The sequence below is a fragment of the Alligator mississippiensis genome, chromosome 4 (genome assembly GCF_030867095.1).
Source record: "Alligator mississippiensis isolate rAllMis1 chromosome 4, rAllMis1, whole genome shotgun sequence".
In the NCBI taxonomy this organism is placed as follows: domain Eukaryota; kingdom Metazoa; phylum Chordata; order Crocodylia; family Alligatoridae; genus Alligator; species Alligator mississippiensis.
In genome coordinates, this window is record NC_081827.1 from 137,147,023 (window position 1) to 137,166,785 (window position 19,763).

The following is a 19,763-nucleotide window of genomic DNA, read 5'->3' on the forward strand; positions in this document are numbered from 1 at the left end:
CCTGAGTCTCTTACATTTCTTGTATAATTGTATAGTAATTTGTAACTGGTGCCCTCTGAATTTTTTTCAGATAGCTCTTTGGAGAAGGATCTGCTTGTGAATTGGGGCAGACTTCTTAGCGACTGATAGGGGAAAGAAGTGCATCTGATTTTGAAAGCACTGTAGAACTTATGTAATCGTTTTCACTGAGGGTGTATATTGGTGATTAATCCTTTGCTTTTAGTCACTGGGATGAGCCTGAAAGGAAAAAGAAAAAGAACTCCAGTAGCAAGAGACAGATGCTGCAGTATGAAGTATCAAAATGATCTGTTTTATGAATTTTAAAAGCACTGCTGCTGCTTTAATAACACAAACCCCCCCCCCCCCCCCCCAAACCAACGGTAGTGACTTATCAGTGATGGTCAAAGGGTCCTACTGATATCTCTTTGGAAAGGAGGGTGTCCCTGCCAGTGGAACAAGTGGGTTGGCTTGAACATTCTTCAGGGTTTTATCATTTTGCAATATCCTTTCCAATAGAAGTCTTGACAGGCTTCCATCGTTATTTGGCAGTGAGAAAGCTTAAATTTAAGGAAATAAGGGTGGAGGAAGGAAAAAGAATATCATTTAACTTTAATATTTTGGTTATATTTACCCCATAGGGAAGGCAAGAGGGTCTTTTGAAATGACATTGGTAAGCTGTGGCAGAATTTTTATTCCTAGTGTGGGCAAAAGCAATAGGTGGCTTTATTTTATAGCTCTTGTTCCACTTCCATTTCCTATTTTGTATTAACCCTTATTATATTTCAAGGTCATAAACAGCAGGAAGCAGTTGATGTGTATAAATGACTTTATTTTATAATCAGATAAAATCCTCATTCCTAAACAAGATGGTTTAGACTGGAATGCTGTTTATGCAAACAGACTGCTCTGAACAAAAGCAAACATCTGCAGTTTTAGTGTGCCCTATCTGGAGATCTTGCCCTAAATTCAAAATTAGTTAAGTTTGGGGTGGCTAACAGGGCATTATTCAAAGTACTCCTGTTGTTGTTTTGAAGTGCTTTGCCAAATTGCGTTCTCAGCTATTAGCTGTAGTAGTATATTCCACTGTGCAGAAGACCCTGAGACCTTACACTGGGTATTGAGTAGTGGTGAAGGAGGTCTGGCTGTTGTTAAATTCTCTCCAAATCCATTTAGGCTTTTGTTCCTAAACTTTGCCAAGCTTTAGCATGTGGGTGTTCTAGTGGAAAAAGGGAACTTGCTTCTTCATCAGGGATACTCAGGGTCTATCCTGTCTGGTCTTTTGCTTACAGCTTGTGAGGTGACCAGTTTAGTCTTATATGGAATGGATTATACCAGTTCTCTTGATTCACATACAAGTTTACTCTTGAGATGACAAGGCCTGTCGTGTTCACTTTTATGAGGATGGAGTGGCTGCACAGGAGGGTCCCTTGTTAAAGATGAGGGAAAATTGGCTGTCACTTTGAACTGCAGACTGTGCTTTTGGCATATGGCCTGAAGTTCAGCTACACAGAAGTTACATGAAGTACAAACCCATGGACTGCAACTTTTCCTTCCAAATATTTTTGTAGGTTTTTTTTTTTTCAGGAAAAACTAAACACAGTATCATAGTTGTAAGCTTCTCTGCAGGCAACTGGCTTTTTGGCTTGCTTAATTTCTTAATAAAGTCACTGGGGAAAGAGAATTAGACTTGGGATCAATTTAATATACAAACAACAAGTAGGAATTTGTTTCAGGGGTCCAGATGGCTGTTTTGATAGTTGAATGTTTCAAACTGTGAATCTAATTAAACTAATTGTGATCTCTGCATGGACACATTGTCATGCAGATATGCTGACATGGTTGTAACTTATCTTTATAGTTAATAAGACTTGCATTTTATTCTTCTTACCAATGTTTTAAAAAGTTTCGCAACAACTCTCTGACAGTGACATGATACTGAATATCGGAGAGTGGATAGGCCACATACATGTTCAGAGGAAGACAGATCAGTGTGTTTCTGTCTGTGCCTCTAGTTTTTAATGATCTCTTTTAAGACTTGCATAGCACACCATCTGTTGATATCAGCATAGACAAGAACCAAAACTATGAATACAATAGCAAAACATTTTGCAAGTGTTACACTTCTTATGCTATTGAACAGACTGTTTTTCTGACTGTTCTAGTAAACTGTTGGTTGTAGGAGTTAAATTAATCTCTATTGTGAATGACCCAGGCTGCAAATTATGGGGAGCTTGGGTGGTTGTGGGGGGGGGCTGAGCCCCCCTGTAAGACTTGAAAATCATAACCTGGGGTGGGGGGAGGTTCTGATCGGATTGCTTCTTCCAGTGACCTGGTCTGATAATTTGAACCCTGGAATGACCAATGTTGTAGAGTTCTATCAGTTTTGAACATCTGTCACACTGTGACTTTTTTTTTTTAACATAGATACGACATTGTTAGAAGGATGCTGTTTGATATGAAATGCATTGTAATTAAAGCTAATCTGTGAATTAAAACACGAATGCTTTTTAAGAAGGACTTGGTAAGAATGTACTTGGATTTGTTAGACAAGGTTCTTTGGGTGAATCTGATATCCAACTTAAAGAGTTGGAAAACAATTATTAAGCAAGCTTTTGGGTTCAAAAACCCTTTGTCAGGCTAAGGAAGTTTCAGCAGCTGGTGTGTGCTCTTCCTGGATGGAATTAAAAGTAAAGAAGCCAGAGGCTGGGCTGGTATGCATACAAGACAGGTAGTCAGTGAAAATGTAGATTGAGGAGTCAATGGGTGAGAGACAGGCGTGTGGGGGGAGGGGGGGAGAGAGAGAGAAGGGGGATGAACGTGGAGAGATACCTGGGGAGTCAGATGTCAGGCAGGTTATAATGTGTCATAAATCCAATGTCCATATTTAGTCCATGATTTTTAGTATCCAGGAGGTTGAAGTGGAGTTCATTGATTGCGGTCATAGATAACACTTTAACTGCCATTATCCTAATGATTTATGGTAAAGAATTGTCAATCTGGAAGATAAGACCGAGATCTTCAAATTTAAGTATGGTTTGGTGATCCTGAACATTCTCTGGGACTTGACGTACTTTTTTCAGTTCTTGGTTCTTATAGTGCCTTTACGATTCCAATATACACTGAAAAGACTTCCAGCTGAAACCATCTGCTCCTACTGTTTTGACCATACTCAGTAAGAATCTGATACTGGAAGTCTTTTAGAATTGGAGAAGCATTTATCATAATGGTTCTGATGTAAATAAGTTGCTGGGATAGGCTCTGTAATGAGAAGAAAATGATCTGCAAATGTTAAAAATTTATTGAGTAATTTTTTTGGGGGGTGTGGAGCTGAAGGTGCCCATAGGAATTGCTAAATCAACCTTAATTTTGCAGACAAGCTTATGAATTCAGAAGTGCTGAACAGGCAAGTGCGTTTATCTCTAGGTGACATTGAGATGATGTAGTGGGTGTGACATTGGTTTAGTTTCAGACTTGGTGAGTTCTCCCTGAATTGTGAGTATGCATAAATGCTTCCACCTTTTAATCTGATTTAGATTTTGGGTCAGTTAGTGAAACAAAGAGGATTGAATAAATGTCCATGTTCTTTTTTTCTTCCTAAGTAATCTATTCAAGAAGTTATATTGTCAGAGGACTGTCTCCATCTCTTTTTATTCTAATCTTTTTTGCATATGGTACTGTACACAATTGATAAATACTTGCTTGGTTGGCAACTTTTTGCCTTGAGGTCTCTGCCGGCCCTTGCTGTCTATGCTAACTAGTAAACTAGGGGTGGGGGGTTTGTTTGTTTGTTTGTTTGTTACTGTTTTCTTCAGGTGATCATTTTGTCCCTCTAATATATTTCATGTAGAATATAAACAGACATGAAATAGCATGTGTGGTTCATAACTGTGTGTGAGCGTATTGGGTAATAACTTTGTCTCCTTTCTGTACTCTCCTGCCACAACTTATATGTAATAAGAAAAGGGAGGAGATCTGTAAGTTTTCACTGTTTGTGATCAATAAATATCATCCAGAAGTTTCCTGCCCAACTTGTAGGTTTATTTTACAGAGTAACAGCTACAGTAAGTATAACCCTGCCAATTACTTTATTGGCCCGAGTAATCTGTGTTGGAGGTGAGGAAAAACCCAAAGCTGATACTTTTAAAGATACATTGTTTAAACTAATCTAAACCACTAATTGCCTTATTAGTAGAACACAGTCTCTGCATCTTTTGTCAACTGTGGCTTATACCGGGAGCGGCTCCCTGCTGCTTCCTTACAGTCCTTCTGGCTATCCCCTCCATGATCGTAGTCCTGGCAAGGTAAGGGCTGGTCTGGGACTTTATTTCCCCATGCTTCGCTCCTGAGACACCGGCTTTTTTATATAGTTCCCCACCAAACTGGTTCCTGGCACCTCAGTGCTTCTCTGCGCTCACGAAGCGGCACAATCCCCAGCAGCAATGTCTGTCTGGGTCTGACCTGTTGCGTCTCCAAGAAGTTCAGGGCTTTCAACGTTCTTCCAAGCCACAGGTCAGACTTTTCTCGTCACTCACATTTCTCTGGGGTCTCAGTTACCCCCACACTCGTTGTCTTGTGCCCGAAGGCAATCAGTAACTCTCCGACTGCCAGTTTTATCTCTGGTTTTCGCGGGCTAATCACCCAATCTTCCCCCAGGTGGGAAATCCTTTCCACCTGGCAGGGTGCATCCAAGGGTCTCTCCTTCCAGAGTTATCTTAAGTAACAGGGCTCCTGCCTGAGTCCCTGTTACACAGGGGAACAAAAATGGTCAGATATGAAGATTTCTATATACACAGAGTCTAAAAATATTATGAATGCTTGTTCATAGATGAGCAAGAAAGCACATGAGAGAGAGACTTACAGAAAAATGAATGTTGGTATAAAATTAAATCTGATTGAGGTGATATTATCTTATTTCATAATATAAGGCCAAATAGCAAAAAAAATCTTGAAATTGAATTGCAATAAATGTTAATTATTTTCACTTGATATTATTTGAAGTCAACAATTTACTAGAATTATCCATTTGAAAATCTAATGCTTTTTATATGAGGATATCTGCAGTTACATCAGGTGAAAAATATTTTTAGAATGGGTATAAACCCAAATATTACAGGGTTTAAATCATCTAACTTTTCATTCAGGAGAAGTTGCCTCATAGCTATTCCATATTGGAATGCCTTTGCTTAGTCCTGAAAGAGCTACTATTGGAAATGTTTTGACTTTATAATAGTATAATGTGTTACAATAAGTTTGCAATGAATTTCCCATTAAAATAAATTTAATCAAAAATACTTTTTTGTGTAAGATTTCATTATAACTGAATCGACATACAGGTTTTCTATCCGAAAATGCCAAATAGGCTTATTCTTTTTGTTCATCTCTTTGATTGCACTTATTTTAAGGAACAATATTTATGCTGCCTTTTTATTCCTCACCCTTACCCGTCTCATTCCATATGGTATGTGCTGAGAAATCCTGTCCTTCCTACAGGTTGCTTACCAGTCAAATAAGTGCTCAAGTCTTCTGTTGAACTTATTGGGAATGGGTAAGTTACACTCATTTTAATATAGACAATAGGCTATTTGAATGCTGCCTTGCTGTAACCATTGTGCACTAAGAAAGAAAGAAAGAAAAGCTAAGAGCTTGAATTTCCTTGAGCACAAAAGAGGGAATCTCTGCCAAAGTCCTAGCTATAGTGTATCTTGGCATAGTGTTGGGCTGCATTTTACAGTGTACTTGTATTCATTGTTTGTGATGGTGAGATAATTTAACAATTTAAGTTACATAAAATACCAGGTCACCCACACAATCTTCAAAATCCTTACCTCTCTGCATTCTTGGTATTTGGGTCTGTCCCTTGCCTCAAGTTGTTACTGGTCGGGCTGGTATTTTTTGCCTTAAATGTAGAGCTGGTATTAAAATGTGTTTTATTAGCATGCTTGCATTTTGCTGAGAGCCACTGCTGAGCTAGTTTTCATTCTCAGCTGTAAGACACGTTCTGTTGGGATTGAGCCAGGACCTATTTCTTTGTATAGAGCTGTGTGCAAATGTCTTTCACTCCTGTGGCCCTCAGCCTGCTGAGAACCTGAATTTCCCTTGAACTAGAGTATTTAAAAAAAAATTAATATGCTAAACTAGTTTCAGCAAATAAGTGTAATTAAAACACTCTGATCCTTCCTTTTCATAATGAGAGGGTTGTTTTTTTTCCTCCCAAAATGTAATGCTCTTAAACTTCAATTAAGGTTGACAGTTAACATAAGTAATATTTTGTGTGTGATTTTTCTTCTCATTGTTACCCTAATCATAGATAGAAAAGTAATTACATCTCCTACTAGAAGTTCTGAAATTTTGTTTCTGGGAGCCCCTTCCATTTCAGAGCTTAGCCATACCCTCTTCCTTCCTCTTCCTTCCCACCCCGCAGCCAGATAGTGCTTGCTGTGCCCACCAGGGTGCCTGATTGGAAACACTGGTTGGATGTCAATCTGGCCCACCAGGCAAAAAGCTTGAGCACCTTTGGTCTAAACCCTTGAGGTGTAAGGTACATTTAAAACATCCTCTGTGTTTACATCCATCCAGCCTTTACAGATTTACTTATTCAGAAAGGTGTAAGTCAACAGTCAACATCAGATGAAAAGGAAGGAGAGGGAAAGATACTTGTCTTTTGTCTTTCTTTAAGGGAGTGGGATTGTTTGTTTCCTATTTGTCTTTCACAGTAGCAATTCAGATATTAATCTGTCTCTAGGCCCTGTTCTTACTACAAAACTTGAAATTGGAGCATAGTTGTGAATGTTAGTGAGCTAACATATTGAGGATCATAGCTCAGGGTCCATAGTGGATCAGTACATATCATGTGTCAATCTGTGACTAACTAAACACTGGTTTGACCGGAAAAAAAAAAGGCAGGGATCTTGTCTAGTGTGGTGTATAATACTACCATTAAGGATATTCACAACAATGGTCTCCAACTAACATATTTGAGTGCCCTGATGTGCTTTCAGATGCAAACGCAGATCCGAAATTGCTGTGCATGTAGCTGTTTTGCATGACTGAGACAAGAAGATAATGGTACCACATTAAAAATTCTTTGTCTTGTAGACTTAAGAACTTTGTAAATAATTCTTTGTAAATAATGGGTATCCTCATTATTGATACTTCCAAGGAAGAATTTGGAAAGCATGACAAGGCTAATGAAGGGATTTGAGCATCCTGAGCAGAAGTTAATGAAGTCTAAAATGGTTTAATGCTAGGGGCATGCAACTGCTGCCTAAATGCATGTGAATGCAGTAGAATTAAAGATGGGTTGAGATTTGCTTTCATTGGTTGAGAACTGCATCAAAGAGTAATGGTTAAACTTAAGGCTGGAGTCCTACCATGTGCAATGCAAAGGCAGACTGGTGTGGCTTCAGTGTGATCAGGTCCAAAGTGGGTTGTGTGCTTGCGACAGTTGTGCGCCTGTATTCTCAGTGCACTGTTAACAAAAAGGCTGTAAAGATATGATGAGGCAGGTGGTCCTGTAGTGATTCATTTAGATTTTCAGTGGAGGATTCTTTGCACGACTGCTCTACTGCATCATCCATGGTAGAAACCCTGGAACTGGACTGGAACCCAATTGTACACATCTTGGAGATAAAAGGAGAAATAAAATATAATTAGGAGACGATTACACAGTAAAGTAAGCACCACTTGAATATAAGCTGGTTCTGTTGTGTTTGCAGTTTTTACCATTTTATTTTGAGATGTTAACATCTAATCTGAATGTTTTTGTTTTGTTGTAGACACTTAGAGTAGATTAGATACAGCACCTTTTAAGATCCTACCCCACATTCTGCACAATGGTTTACATTGAACAAGTCATCTTGAGTTAACAGGCCTTAGTAGTAGCGTGCTAAAAATACCAAGGTCTTAGGTGAACAATTGACAAGGAGTAATCTCTCCTTCTGTGAGATTGCATATAAAATAATAAAGGACCAAATCTTCATACAGCTGCTAATGATATTGGCCTCTGTTTTTTGGGTATGCAACTTGAGAGGCCCTGTTTAAAGGGGCCTTATTTTTTTTCCAGGAAGTACTTACCTTCTAAAAGTCAGGACCTTTCAAGGTATTTTAGATGCCAGTACTAGGGAGTTCTGAAAATCTTGGCAATTTTAAAGTTCATTCTTAGTTGTCCCACTGTTTTAACTGTACATAAATAGAGTGGTTGCTTAACCACTTTCTGATCCAGGCTTGTGAAATAGTGTTGCTTTCGCAGAGCATGTAAGGCAGTAGTCTCCAACCTTTTTAAGCAGAAGATCACCTTTGGCATTTAGAAACAACCCAAGATCTACCATGCGCTGCTGCCTACGCCCCTCCCCCCATGCTCTTCCTCCTCACCCCCCCCGCCCACCCAGCAGGTAAGTCTGTGGGGAGGAAAGGTGGGGGGCTAGATCAAGACAGAGGGAGAAAGTTATTTGGGGGCATGCCTCCCCAGCAGGTAAGTCCCACCTGGGCAGGGCCTCTCTCGGCTTACCCCTGCTCCTGCCTCTGGCACTGTCCCTCACCGCAGGGGCCTCGATCTAGCCCCCGCCCCTTCCCTCCCCCATGGACTGACTTGCTGGGTTGGAGCACATGCGTGCATGCACGTGAGCACGCAGCCCCCCACCCCAGCTTTGGGTCAACTCCAAGAGGGTCTGAGATCTATTGGTAGATCAATGGTTGGTGACCACTGATGTAAGGCATGATCAGTGCATTACTGTCCCCTGTAAATAGCTTCCCTGGTGTATGAACTTTGCTAGACTTTTGGTATCAATCCTTCCATTAAGAAATGACATCTCATAAATTAAGTTTGATCTTGGCCACAGAGAGCAAACTCGCACCTCATGTATGATCTGTAAAAATAAGAAAGTAAGGAAATTTTCTTCATTATTATTTTTCTTTGATTGAGCGTTTGATTCTTATCAAAATTGCATTTGCTGCAATTTACTTAATATTCTTGTTTTTTTGTTGGAATAATGCAGAAGGTGGGGTAGAGAAGCACCTTTATATACTAACCAAATCAGAGATGTACAAGTCCTTTTGTAGCATATGACAAAGTAAGCATGTACTTACAAAAGCCTATGCATCTCTTATTTAATCTAAAAGGTGCAGCTCTATCCTGCCTTCTGTCCGACTTCGGACTAACGTAGCTGACTACGTTTTTCTTAAAACAAGTCAAGTGTTGCCAACCTGCAGGTACTAAGGCTGTCCCCATGAAAAGGCAAATTTCTTGGGTCTGCCCTGAGTGTTTGGCTTGTGCTGCATTTGTAGGACTGCTCTCTTGGAGATCAGTTGTAACATTTATAAACTGTACTGACAGTGTTTTTTAATGCCTTGGATCTTGCCGATGGAGAGGGTAACAGCAGGATGACCTGGATTTCCATTTGGATGCATTTTTATTTTTTTAATTAGGAAGATAAGGGAGAAAATTTGATATTTCCTTCAAGGGAAAGTGAACTATTCTGTCCTGCAGCTGCAGACTGGGTGATCTCCATGATGTGTGATTAAACAAGATATCTGTGTTGCTTTAGATGAAGTAATTCCCTCTGTGTCCAGTGGCAGCGATTACAAAGCAAAATCAGTCTCTGCTTTAGATGGTACTTTTGCCAGCAGATATTGGCTATTTCAGCTGAACTTCCTGAGTACAGTACAAAAATCTGTAAACACAGTTATCCTGAATGTTAAAAGCCAGAGTATTTATTAATGATTATACTCCTTAGTCATTAAGAAGCATGTTCACTGTAGACCATTCCTTTTATACCCAAGATAGTTGTACAACTTGACAGCAAAATCAATAATTCTTCATTGATGTTGACTGCTTTCTGGCTATGACATTAAAGTTCTCTGGGAATATGAGCTCATTGTGTTGTATAGCAACTGTATGATTTCATTCTGGAAATTTGCCAGTGCAATATGCCTCCTTGATGAAAAACTGTGTAAAAGGAAGGAGCTTTGCTTTACTTGCTCCTTATCATTTTGCTGTTCTGTGAAGAGGTGTCATAAATTCAGCTACACTCTGGAAAAATATGTAAGAGCATCTACTCAGTGCTTAATGCTTAAGAGTAAGTCATGGTTTGCATACAGCTTTGCTAGTCCCTTCTCCTCTTTATATTTTTGAGTATTTCTGTGGGTGGGAGGAAAGTAATTGCTACTTGAAGGCATTGCTGCAGGGAGTAGACAGCCTCAAACATTTTTCTTTCACACCTTTCTGTGGTTCCTGATGGGCTTGTATATGAGACTGTAGGCCCTCTGCAGATTTGACTCTGGGGCAATCAGACCTGTTTACTCTGACAAGAGCAGACATGTTCAAAAAGTTCATAAAAACTTTTATAATTCAGACTTGGGAGAGGCACTCAGTGCATAAGTGAAGGGATAACTGTTGGATTGTTTCATTAGGCCCTGCTTAGATTGTGCCCATTCTTCCCTTGTAAGATGCTGAGGTCGTTACCAAGATACTAAAAATGAATAAAGAGTTGGCATTTTGCAAAAGGTGCCTTCAGTCTAAAAAGGTTGAGACGCAGTGCTCCTAGAGGCAGGCTGAGGCTAAATGTGCCAGCCTTGGGGTGACTAAACTTTACTCTGAATCAAGCTATTGTTGGAGATGGCACATAGGGCTAGAGAGAGCTCTAACTTTGTGGCATTTTCTATCCACAACACATTGTACTTGCAGTGTACTTTTCCTGCTGAGATCTGAAGTAACCTTAAGCAGCAAATTTCAACCAGGGTGCCAGGGCACCCCGGGGTGCCTTGTGATCCTTTCAAGGGAGCTGCAGGATGCCATGGAGTGTTAGCACTTTTAGGTTTGCAGATGTGATTTACCAGATAAACCCAGACATTTCAAACAGAAACCCATGCCTTGAGTCTAAGAAGGTTGAGAACCACTGACCTAAAAGCTTGTCTACATATGAAAGTTAATGCATAGTAATAGCACATTGTAAATTCATACCCTAACTTACCACTTCAACACTTTTTTTTTTCACCACCTTGCGTGTAAGCTGCTTTTGGAGTATACTATGTATGTCCGTGCAGGGAGTTAGTGTGGAGTGGCTAGCATGCTGTTGATTCACATGCTGTCTACTGTGTGCGTAATTTCATAGTGTACACAAACCTTAATGGGAGCCTTCAAATTTCTATATACTAAGCTTTATATACTACTTCCCTGAAGTAGAACACATTGATCCCTCCTAAAGTGTGGGAATAGTGCCATTTGATTCACCTCTGATCAAATGAAGGTTGAAGCTCTCCAGAATAAAGGACTGATTACACTGGGGATTTTGAACCCAAACTGGTTCCTTGCTCTGGCTGGAGAAGAAGGTGCAACTGGATAGGTGAGCTGTAGTACTGCAAACTTTCTGTTGCAACTAGTTTGAGCTACTGCAGCTAATTCAGTTTACTACACTACTGTAAAAATGTCCAGTGCAGACAGTCCTTACCACAAAGGGACTTTTGTAGTGAAGGTTAGAGCTGTCATTCCATCCCAGCCTCGCTACTGATTTTAGCAGTATTAAACAAGTCTGATCAGAATTGTATATGGTGCATTTTTCCCATGCTTTGGATTTCTTTAAAGTATTTAGTTTTGATTGGATAAACTGTTACAGGTAGGTGGGAATACAGCTTTCAAAAATACAAGGAGGGGTTGTTTGGGGTTTTTTTGGTAATGCTTCTGAACTGGCTTAGCTTACAGACCTGCAGTTTTCTTATTCTCTTGGTCAGCAGTGGCATGTATTTTTAGACCATGGAGACTTGTGCAGGTACAAATAGCTGTTAACAATTAGCTGGAGAATGCTTACAGTGGCCATTGGTCCTGTTTTTATACCGGACAGTCCTGTTTTTAAACCCTTTCTCTCCTGTCCATTTCTAAATGAGAAACAGACTGCAAAAAGTCTTGTTTTTCAGTTCATTGATAGAAATGTGCGTCAGTCACTTGTCCTTGCGATTCTGTTGGCTGTGCTTCACGATAGGGTGGTGCACAGCCAGCAGGAGCAGGGTTCGGAGCCAGCCAGGGAGGGAGGTGGCCTTTTTGTGGTGATTTGGCCCCTTGCTGCTGATTGGTCAATGGGCCTAGTGGCCCAACCCCTCACTGCTGACTGGCCAAGGATGTGGTGACCTCAGCCATCACTGCTGATTGGCCAAGAGGGCCCCCCTGCCCTCCCCAAGGTGATGTCCTGTATTCTGGGGATGTCAGTGGCCACCCTAAGAATGGTACATGAGGGAATTGGTGGGAGGGAGGAGTGGGGAATGTGTTTCTCATTCTCCTAGTCCTCAGCATCTTGTACCAGGTGGTAGGGGGAGAATAGTGTAATTCAACCCTTGAGGTCAGAGATGTCACGGTAGAGAGAAGAGGAGGGCAAGGATTCTCAGGAGTGCCATTTAGGGAGAGGAAAGGGGAAAATAACTTGAGTTATAAATATAATCGTTGTGAGCAATTTTTAAATATTCAGGTGAGGAGAGGTTGTTCTTAGATGTGTATGGTCAAAATTACCTGAAGTGACAGTGACCAGTCAGTTGCTACACAGCCGTGGGAAATTGGGGAATGCTGCCAACAATGCATGTCCAGGCTTCCTAATGTTCAAGGCGTTTTTAAGGAGTGTATGATAGCAAAACTTTAAAGCATTTTTTTTGAGCACTAGCAATCACTTTTTGGGGGGATTGAGGTTTCTGGATGAATGATAGCTACTGTATCTGCATTGGCCCCAGGCCTTGAAAAATAATAACCAGCCACAACAACAATGATTATAACAAATATTGAATTGGGGGAGCTTTAAAAAAAAAAAAACCGGGGGGGGGGTGGAGTTTGGTTTTAAGTCTTAAGATTTTATATTTTCAAGCTCTTCATTGCAATCAAGAAATGGTACCTTTTTTTAAATAGAAGGAAACAATCCAATTGAATCAAATAGCTAAATGCCTTCAGAAGCTGGAACTCTTAAGAAAAAACTGCCAAATATCATGAAACTTTCAATAAGATTGTAGGAGTGGCCAGTGCTGAGTTTGAACATTCACTGAGTGTGTTGAGGGGGGTGGGAAGGGAGGGGGGAAGATGGAGAAGGTGGGGAGTGTTTACACATGCATATAAAATTAATTACAAAAGTCTACACTTGGGTATAAACTGTAACAGTGTAATTCCATGTAATTGCAAATAACTGAACAGTCCAGAATGATACATTTCTCATCACATGTCCAACAGTCTTCATTATGAACCAGCATCAAAATAGTATTTTTAAAGTCAAACTTAATCAGTTCATATTGTGTAAGAGGTATGAAAGAGCTATGGTCTGAGTGCCGATCTGGAAGTTAGGAGTTAAAGGCTAAACTGTGTTCTGGCATTGTCTGTCTTCTGGTAAATCTCTATCCTGCCTCGTTTTCCTCATCTCTGAAGTGAGGCAGTGTTTACCATTTTCAGAGGAAGTCTTATGCAGCATAGCTGATGTGTGTGAAGGTCATTAAAGGTACAAGGCGTTATGTAAGTATTATTTGCTTGGGATGGGTGAACTCATTTTACCTCACTTGTATGTTGTGTTTTGTCTCCGTTTTAAGATGTATCAGGTTTATCAAAGCTTTGGATGGGCACTTTTTGATATGGTGTTTGTAAAAAACTAAACTGTAACACAAATAAATAATATTTTAAACCCATTCAGTCGTTACTGGTTCAAAATTCTGCCTAAATGTGTTTAATAAGGAGAAAGCCAGCAGGGAGGAAAGGGGAAGAGAGAAAAGGGAGCGTTCTAATATGTACTGTATAGATGAGGGTGCTCTATTAATAAGATGAAGTACACTTCCCTCTGGCTAGAAACACAAGCCTTTAAAAAAGATGCAAGGATTTCTGTGCATGATATCTCTTTTGTGCCCAAAAGCTTGCTAAGAAAATTTTTTTCATTTATTTGAGTTGGTCTAATAAAAGATACCAGATTTACCCAAAGATCCTAGTCTGCCTGAGATCTCTTACTGAACCAACTGCCTGGGTGGGATGACTTAGGCAAGTTTTCAAATGCAATGCATCCAACTTTTTCCCCAGACCTGAAGAAGAATGAATTGTGTTCAAAAGAGAAAAGGTATGCACAGAAATGCCTCTCTCACATTTCCTGGACCATCATGGCTACAATATCACTTTTGCACTACCAAGTCTTTAAACGTTTTTTAAATCTACAGGTGAGGGGATTACTAATTTAAATTACTGTGGGGTTCCAAACATGACTTCAAAACACATCAACTTCGCTGACATCTACCCCTCCCTGTTGGAGAACTTCCATTTTGATTTTGAGAAAGTGATCCAGCCCCTAACTTTTAGGTACCATGAACCCTAAACTTTCCAGCAGAACTGGGGCTTTACAAGAAGAGGCTGCATAAAAAAATGTCAGTTTTGTCCTGTGAAGGTTACACGGCATATGTATGTGTTTATCTCAGTTGGCCTTGCCAAATAGATAGTCATTGACTTTTGTGGAAGGTAAACCCTGGTGATGGGATGTGTTTTATCAGCACTCCTACTGAGCTAATTAAACTCCTGAGACAGCACTGTAGCAAATGTAGTTTGTCCATGAGCGCATAGTACAAATTAATTCTTCTGTGGTGACTGTCGGCTCTTTCTTTATCCTAGTGCTATATAATGCTAAAAGGGCAGTTCTGACACATTCTGCTGTGCTGTGGGGCAGTGTGTACAGTAACGGGGGGCAGCAACTTCCTAAGAGGTGTTAGTAAGCAATAAAATTATAATGGCATTTGGCTTGGGAGAGTCCAAGGTCTTTTTGTTTTTACTTTGTCCTTTCAGTGTTGATTTGACCAAATAACCTGAACTAGGAAATGTACATAAAAATATTTTGGACATCATTTAGGTGTGGCAAGGGAGGGGAAAATATCAAGTGAACATGCCTATCTATGAAAGTTACCTGAATTCATAATGAGAAAGGGATCATGTGTATTCGTCCCCTTTTCAAGATACGAAAGAGATCTCTTCTTTCCTTAGTCACTCTCAATGCAATGGAAATAGTTTTTATTTCAGTTATCCTTTTGTGCTTCTGTCATTCCAAAACACCCTTTTTTCCCATGACGACCAGCAGTAGGTTTCGGAGAAACCCTCATATAAGAATGCAAGATAAATAGTATATTTCTCTTTTGGCTGTAAGTATTCCACAAGGCTTTTGTATTGCACATGGGTTTAAAGACTTGTTTTTGCACTATGTGCGCATGTGAGTTCATGAGTTGACAGAAGGGACGGGGTACATGCATGATTGTGCCTCTCTACTGCTTCATGTCTAGTTACAGCCTCACAATTGCCCCTTTCCATGAGAGCTCAGTGTAGTAGGGTGCCCCTTGGTGTCTGTAATATAACTGTAGTTGATGGGAGATGGGGTGACAGGATAATGCCTGTGAGCAAGTTTAGATTATAAGCAGACATCCAGGGTGGAGTGGGAAGATGGTTTATTTGGTTGGATAGATGTTTCTTTTAGTGTACCAATTAGTCGTTCTGAAGGGTCAGATTAATTTTACTGGTCCTTCTGTACAAAATAAGTATCCAACAAACTAAGTGGTTTTTGCTTTTGTTTTGAATACAAAACAAATACTTTTTTCCACTTAGAAGCAGCTCACTGCAGAGAGTAAAGAAGAACCTGGAAATTTTATCTGATTCTTCCTGTATTTGTCTGAAAAATAAGTGTTCTTCCTATTGGCAGTGAATTATTTGCTGTTCCAGGTATTTCTGAGAACTGGTGTATCTGTGCCTTACTCATCACCCTCCTTTGGAGCTTGTTTCAGAAACCTGCTGCTGCCTGCCCTTGACTGCAGGTGCTACCTTTACCAATCACTTGCTGCTTGATTGTCCAAGACCTCAGTTTCCAGTAATTTTCAGTGGGATCAGTGAAAGCATTAGTATGTTAGAAAGAGCAAATCCTTGGATGATGAAAGTGTTTTGCCATTTGTTTGCATTTTCTGTTTTATAAAGGAAATGGAGAGAGTCCTTCAGTTTTTTGGGGGGTTTTTTAAATATCCAGGGCTGCTGCTTTTTGCAGTGCTAACATGTAAATAACTTTTGAGGCAGTTAATGCAGTTGATGTCGTGCACTTGAGAATTTGCAGGCAAAGTCAGGTGCTGAGATGTCTAAATGACTGCACCCACTAAAAATGGTAGGTGTGAAAAGGGGTGGTTGGATTAAATAAGATCCCAAAGTTTTTGTTGGGTTTTTTTGTTTGTTTATTTTTCTCTTTTTAATTGACATGATAATTCTTCCTTTTCTATTGGGCTTTTTATATACTATGTTAATAGCAGAGTGAAGCAGAGAATTAAGGTATGTAGATTTTCTTGATACATCAATGCAAGCTGTATGCAAAAACAATGACATTTAAAAGTGATTATTCCTCTCTCCCTCATTTTAAAGTAATTAAACTCCATCCTGCAAGATATTAAGCTAAAAGGATATTATTTTGTAAGCTGTTCGGAACAGCTGCAACTTTTTCATGAACACTGGAGGAGTCTTCAGGCTCATTTCCAGGAAGAAGGAAAAGCTGTAGGTTAATGCTACCAGGACATCACTCTCTAATTAAAACAATATAGGTTTCTTTCTTCCCCTCCTTGGAGAGTTTTTTTTATATAACTTTTTTTTTTTTACTCTCCCAGCTGGCTTGAAAAAATAAACTGTGGTTCAGGTGCACTCCAAATACATCAATTCTCCTGAAAAATAAGAGGTTTATAAAATTCTTCTCCCTGAAAATGGAATTTATGCCAAACTGTCACACACAACTCTGAATGCTTAGTAATGAACCAACAGATCAGGAGTAAGTGTTTAGGGGGTCATGGCTAACCACTTCCTCTTCTTGGTTCCTCTTCCTCCCCACTTTATGCTCTAATCATCCTCACTCCTTGCTTCAGTTGCTTTCTTCATCATCAGTAGGGTTAGGCCAAGCAGGAAAAGTACTTAGTGGTACTGCCTCCTTCAAAGTATCAGGCTGACAAGCTAAGTCACAGCTTTGTGAGAGAGAGAGAACATCTTTTTCCCAACCCCTGAGCCAGTTTGTGTGCATGTAAAGGGAGAAACAGAACCACCTCTAAAAAGCAAGAGAGGTTGTAGTTGTGGGGTAGGGACACTTGTGAAGATCACAAATGTGGAGGAGTAGAAATACCTCATTTTAGGGGGAAGCATCAGGGATTATCCTGGCCTGTTTTGGAGCAGAGGCTTTGGGCACACATCAGTACTGCAAGTAGGTCTGTGTGGGTTGGAGGGGAAGATACGCATGTTCACTAATTGTCATTGGTCCCTCACAGTTGAAGATGATGGTGCCACAGGGTGGGAGGAGGAGGTGGTCACATCAAGCACGGTGGGTAAGCAGATAACTGCATACGCCCTTGTTCATTAAGCACCTTTGTCATATTTGCAGCAACCCTCTCTGTGAGCCCGTTTGCTGCTGCTGCCGCCAAATCTTCATGTTGAGGGCTTTTGCCTCCCTGGGATGCTGTTGCTGCTCAGAACAGTTTGAACAGCACCTAGGTACTGCTTTGCTGCCTGTTTTTGAGCATGTTAAAACATTTCGAAGAAAAAAGAGGTTTGTAGGTTCAAACACCCAGTTGCTCTTTGCGTGCATGTTCGTTGTATTGTAGATATTTTGCTTGCCGAATGCATTGCTTCATTTCTCTATCAACACATGGGATCTGACTCGCATTACAGAATGTTTTTCTTTTAAATTTATTGCAAATATAATGGAATCTCCTTTTGCAATGTTACGGCAGTTGCATGTCTAAAAAACAAGAAGATTTTTAAATTATTGGGACTACCATGAGCAACAGCAAAGTATTAGAAAACGCATGACAATGAAAACAAAATGCAGCCAATACCCTTGCAGCTGTGAAACCGAGCAAATGTTTGTCAGAGTGAGATTTTGCTGGACATCACCAAATAAGAATGAGTTGAGGTCACACTTGGCAAGATCAGGAGCTCGTTTTCTTCCACACAAACAGCATAACATGATGGGAGGGGAGGGGGAAGGAGGAAGAGGGAGTGTGCTGTTTGCCATAAACTGAACTAATAAAAAGATATAAAAGCATTGTTTGTTTTGCTGGAAGGAGTCTGAACACTGGGACATAAATAGACAAAGGTTAAGGATGCTTGCAGGCCTCCTCCTACACAGCAGCTCTGAGGAGCTGTACACAGATTCTTGCACAGAGTTGTGTAACTCCTTTGACTTGCTTCCAGTAAAGAGCATACTATGGGTTCACTCCTGAAATCCTTACTCGAGCAAAGCTTCCATTTTATTGTAAAGGACGGTTTTGCTTGAATAAAAAAGGTCAGGATCACGATCTCTCTGGTAACTTGAGTGGTTTGAAAATGAATGGGAGGCATGCCCTCTGAAGGGTATGTTCTCCTCCTTTACTGAAGCAGAAAAATCTCTTTATTGTGTTTTATGTAACACAAAAGTTTAACTATAAAGAAATGCTAAAACATGATGATGAAACACAATCCACCTTTCTAAGAGGTGATATCCCAAAGAGAGGATGGAAGAGTAATGGGCACGTTCTTCACAAGTGCAATACTAAGTGAATCTGACAGTTAACAGCGGCTCATAAAAACCCTCCGAAATAGCATAGATTTACTGTGTGTGGCTTCAGAGATGGGAATAGTTTTCTAATTGCTGGTCGTAACTTGCTGTCCTCTCCTCCTGCTCTCCCTTCTCCTAGACCAGTCGTTTTCAACCTCATTAGATTCAAGGCATCCCTAGCAAAATGTCAGTTCTTAATTTTCACTTATTTGACTATGAAGAAATAATAAATCAATTCTTTGGTTGCAGAGAAGCCAGAAAGACCACAACAGGTCAGAATATTTTTGACACTGTGCATTTTTGTTTGAAATCTCTGACTATCTCAGTGTTGCCAACTCTCATGATTTTTGGCATTTTTCTTAAAGAAGACGCTGCGGGAATGTGGAAAACTTAGCTTTCATGATTTTTTGTGTATATATATATATATATATATATATATATATATATGAGAGTTGGCAGAACTGTTATCTTGTGAATCATGTAGGTGTTTTCATACCTAACAGTGGTAATATTGTGGGGTGCCTCATGGCACCATGTTTTAGAATCGCTGTCTTAGATGAACAGAAAACCAGAGACCAGGCTAAACAACTTAGTGTGGACTCTTCTACATGAAGGAATCTGCTGGCCTAGCTCCCTGCATGGAGACACTTATTCCAGAATACAGCCATATGTACAGGGTACTGTTACTATCCACAGCAGCATAGCTGCCTCTGTGGATGGGCTAACTGCCACTGGCAGTCATCAGTGGTAATGAGCCTGCTCCAAACTCCACATGGAAATGACTTTGCTGTCTTTTGGTTCATAGTTGCTCAGAGCAGCTTTACACATTTGAGAGCATTGTTGTTTGTGGAGGGAGGTGTGCGGGGGTGTGCATTTTTTGCATTTTTACCAAATAGATATACCTTGAGTCCAAAGACGTCATCTTTGGAGTGGGATCAGCTGTGTGGGATGCCCCGGCACAGCTGATCTGCTTTATTGGTGCCTACAAACATTGCCAGGGCCATTGTTTTGCTGTATCAGGCCTCTGCTGCTTCGAAGCATCACAGGCCTGATCATGTGGGACAACAGCCTCAGGTGCCATGCCCTGAGTTAAGACATGCAAGTGTAAGAACCTCTGCAGAGGATGCTGAACCTTCTCCAGGGCATTCTCATGGGGCACGTTTGCAAGTGGAGTTCGTCTACTTGCCGATGTGCATCCCTAGTCAAGGCATGATAGCCTGATACATGCAGGAGATG

At 40.4% G+C, this 19,763-nt stretch overlaps 1 protein-coding gene across 1 annotated transcript in view; it reads left to right on the forward strand.

Annotated features, from left to right (window-relative positions):
- BORCS5 (BLOC-1 related complex subunit 5) overlaps positions 1-19,763 on the forward strand; it is a 124,196-nt gene that overhangs the window by 25,890 nt on the left and 78,543 nt on the right. The gene's annotated exons all lie outside the window — the stretch shown is intronic.